Here is a 4,864-nt window from a genome sequence, read left to right as displayed (position 1 = left end):
ACCCAATCATCAACTTTGCAGATGACACTACAGTGGCTTGATTACCAACAACGACGAGACGGCCTACAGGAAGGAGGTGAGGTCCCTCAGAGTGTGGTGTCAGGACTTTTACAGATGCACAATCGAGAGCATCCTGTCGGGCTGTATCACCGCCTGGTACGGCAACTGCTACGCCCACAACCATAAGGCTCTCCAGAGGGTAGTGAGGTCTGCACAACGCATTACCGGGGGCAAAATACCTGCCCTCCAGGACACCTACATCATCCGATGTCACAGGAAGGCCAAAAAGATCATCAAGGACAACAACCACGCGAGCCACTGCCTGTTCACCCCGCTATCATCCAGAAGGCGAGGTCAGTACAGGTGCATCAAAGCTGGGACCGAGAGACTGAAAAACAGCTTCTATCTCAAGGCCAACAGACTGTTAAACGGCCTTCACTAACATTGAGTGGCTGCTGCCAACACACTGACTCAACTCTAGCCACTTTAATAATGGAAAATGTATGTAATAAATGTATCACTAGCCACTTTAAACAATGCCACTTTATATAATGTTTACATACCCTACATTACTCATCTCATACAGTGGGGCAAAAAAGTATTTAGTCAGCCACCAATTGTGCAAGTTCTCCCACTTCAAAAGATGAGAGAGGCCTGTAATTTTCATCATAGGTACACTTCAACTATGACAGACAAAATGAGGAAAAGAAATCCAGAAAATCACGTTGTAGGATTTTTTATGAATTTATTTGCAAATTATGGTGGAAAATAAGTATTTGGTAGTTGGTGAACCAGGCGAGGCAGCCATTTGAGAAACCAAGGCTGTTGAGTCTGCCGATAAGAATGTGGTGATTGAAGTCAAAATCCTTGGCCAGGTTGATGAATGCAGCTGCACAGTATTGTCGCTTGTCGAAGGCGGTTATGATATTTTTTAGCGTGGCTGAGGTGCACCCATGACCAGCTCGGAAACCAGATTGCATAGCGGAGAAGGTACGGTGGGATTCGAAATGGTCGATGATCTGTTTGTTAACTTGGCTTTCAAAGACCTTAGAAAGGCATGGTAGGATAGATATAGGTCTATAGCAGTTTGGATCTATATCTGATGACGAGGACCCCATCCCTGATCTTAGGGCTAAGGGTATTGAACTAATGGTCCACTCAAATTGTAAGAAATGTCCCAAGGAAGGTAGATGTTATTGGTGTTAGAAATCAATGAATGGTAAGGATGGACATTTTTAACTATTCTGACCCCTACCCTTGTGCATGGTGCCTGCGTGTTGACTGTCCTATTTGCTGCAAGGAACCTTGTGTGTGATTTTATTTTTGTTTCATTTTCTGTTCCAGATTGACTGTGTTTGGATAAGAAAGGTCTAAAACTCAGAAACCCCCCAAAATGTTGATAATAATGGATGAAATATCAGGCACAAACTTTGTTTGTTTAAATGTATGTTTGCCAATAATCATGTAATGCTTGTACCCTTACATTTTTGTGGAAGATTAGCTTCTTGAGAGGGAAATGTCAGGGAAAAATGACATACTTACCTGATTTGTTTGATATTAATAGTAAACGGTTATATATTTAATTAAGAGTAAGCCTGGCCTGCTCATGCTGAGTTTTTATAGTGTCCACTCTAGCTTCCTGCAGTTAGTCTGGTTGTCTGGTTAAGGAAATGGGTTTAGCTAAGAATAGCTTGAGCTGACAATGACTTGGTGCTAAAAATCTAAAAGCTGGCATTTTATAGACAAGATGTGGTGTGTGTGACCCAAGATAGCAAGAGCTTGGAAGATTTTAGAACAATGTCTCATTGTGTCATCTTCCTGGAATCTGGGTAACAAAGCCAGATTGGAAGTGAAACAACATCCCGTGCAGATAACCAGTAGATGGACCAAGGTGGCATATGGGAATGGTAGAAATGACTTACTGAGCATTTAGTGCCTATATAAGATCTGTTAAGCTCTCGGGAACACAATTTAGAGTGTGCGGTCGATGGTTTCACTATTGCAATAATTAATCGATGTTAAATAAAGATGGTTGTTTGAAAAATTGTCCAAGTCTCCTGTCTCCTGTCTAACAGAACACAGACAGTGTTCTTTAATTGAAACCACTCCAACACAATCCAGGGAGAATCAGGAATCCCAGGGCAGCTGTTTAGGCCCCTTACTTTTGTAAATTTTTACTAATGACATGCCAGTGTGTCTATCTATGTATGTGGATGACTCAACACTATACACATTACTACAGTGTCTGAAATGGCTGCAACACTTAACAAAGAGTTTCAGTTAGTTTCAGAATGGGTGGCAAGGAATAAGTCAGTCCTAAATATTTAAAAAACTAAAAGCATTGTATTTCAGACAAATCATTCACTAAACCTCAACTAAATATTGTAATGAATAATGTGGAAATTAAGCAAGTTGAGGTGATTAAACTGCTTAGAGTAACCCTGGATTGTAAACTTTCATGGTCAAAACATATTGATACAACAGTAGCTAAGTCTGTCCATAATAAAGTGCTGCTATTCCTTCTTAACAACACCATCAACAAGGCAGGTCCTACAGGCCCTAGGTTTGTCACACCTGGACTACTGTTCAGTAGTGTGGTCAGGTGCCACAAAGAGGGAAAATTACAACTGGCTCAGAACATGGCAGAACGGCTGGCCCTTAAAAGTACACAGGGAGCTAACATTAATGATATGCATGTCAATCTCTCATGGCTCAAAGTGGAGGAGAGATTGACTTCATCACTACTTTTTTGTAAGAAGTGTTGACAAGCTGAATGTACCGAGCTGTTTGTTTATATTACTAGCACACAGCTCAGACACCCATGCATACCCCACACGACATGCCACCAGAGGTCTCCTCACAGTCCCCAAGTCCAGAACAGACTATGTGAGGCACACAGTACTACATAGAGCCATGACTGCATGGAACTGTATTCCATATCAGGTAACTGACGCAAGCAGTAGAATCAGATTTTTAAAAACACGTAGAAATTCTACTTATGGAACAGCAGGTAATGTGAAGAGACACACACACAGGGAAAGACACTCGCACACAAGTGCTAGCAGACACACTCTACACACACGTACATTGTAATATTGTTGTATGGTGTGTTATACATTTTGTATTGTAGATATATAGTGCTGTAATGTTATATGGTGTACTGCTTTATCTTTTGTTTGATATGTAATGTAAGTGCATAAATGTGTTTGGACCCCAGGAAGAGTAAAATAGAGCAGCTAATGGGGATCCCTAATATTTACAATTACAAAACTTGTAAAACCATTGCAGGTAGAACATTTAAGACCTTCCCTTCATACACAATTTCATTTATGGATTCTGGCAAAGACATTTCACCTGGAGCTTTTGTCGCGAGTGGCAAGTTATTGACAGATCGGTATCTCAGTGGATGTTTTGTTGAAATTATTATAGATTCCGTGGTGTGCAGACTGCCACAATCAACATGATACTGCAAATAAACAATTTTGGACAAGCCTGAATCAATTACGGGCACGATTGACCCTCACGGCACTCATTCTTCTGGCATCTCTTCATTTTCTTCTTCAGATAATGTTTCAGTTCATCCTCCCAATGGCACATGTTCAAAGTGGATGACCATTGATTATCCCCCAGATTTTGATATCGGGACATTATCTGATTTTCCCAAGCAGACAAATCTTTCACCTGAGCCGCCACTGTCCTTAACGGTCTATTATGTCTTGTCCATTTTCCTACCAGTACACCAGCAGCATGAGAGAAGTTTGTACAGGATCTCTCTCTATGCTCACTCCACGTGGACTCATGTCACACTCCTGAGAGAAAAGGCAGTTGATAGCTTTGACTGGATGCTGTGCACAGGTTGTTGGCTCGGACTCCGGAAGGACAGGGCCATATTGAACGCCATTGTCACCATTATTTTAACCAGTTTGAGGGGGTGAGGCTACTACATTTGCACACACTGTATATAGATGTTTTTTTCTATTGTGTTATTGACTGTACGTTTGTTTATTCCATGTGTAACTCTGTGTTGTTGTTTGTGTCGCACTGCTTTGCTCTATCTTGGCCAGGTCGCAGTTGTAAATGAGAACTTGTTCTCAACTGGCCTACCTGGTTAAATAAAGGTGAAATAACAAAAATAAAAAAGTGTAATAGCATCCTTCTTTTTTACATTTATTTCAATTTGTGGGAAGCTGCAGTTTTGCAAATTGTTATTTATTTTTCTTTGATATGGTGCAAAAGTCTATTATGCTGTTCAGATTGTCTTCATTTTGGAATCGCTAGATTTATATGCAATTTGTTTATATACATTAAAAAGTTATACTTTAAATGCAAATGTTTAATAGCATTATTTTTCATAACAAACAAATGCATTTTTAAATACAATGTGGATAAGGTAGAGTATGATTTCATTTAATAATTTAATTATAATTGTTTTAACACCAATCATAGTCAAACTATTGCAAACTTTTTGATTTGAAAAAAGAGAGAGCCGTTTGGGAGCCAAAAGAGCAGGCTGTTTTTGGAGAGCTGAGCCAAATGAGCCTGCTCACTGGAAAAACTCCGGAATGCCCATCACTACGGTGACGTGCACGTGTGCAATAACTCAATTCGCTCGTCCACTTCTTGTAAACAACGCATTTTTTTTACTTTGGCAAAGGGTCACGTATACAGAACACAATGCACTCTGTTCGTAACATATTTTAGATTTGGGAACAAAAACGTGTATTCAGATCGGACTTTTCTTCGATAAGAAAATCAGCAGAACGTTCGTCAGCCCAGTTCAATCTCGCTCCATCTTCTCCAACTGCCGGACACTAGGCTTCCTCTCCTTACCATATTTGGTGGTGAGTGGAACCGTCAACCGGAT

This window comes from Oncorhynchus masou, chromosome 33, assembly GCF_036934945.1.
Source record: "Oncorhynchus masou masou isolate Uvic2021 chromosome 33, UVic_Omas_1.1, whole genome shotgun sequence".
Lineage (NCBI taxonomy): Eukaryota > Metazoa > Chordata > Actinopteri > Salmoniformes > Salmonidae > Oncorhynchus > Oncorhynchus masou.
Note: the sequence above shows the minus strand (reverse complement) of the source record.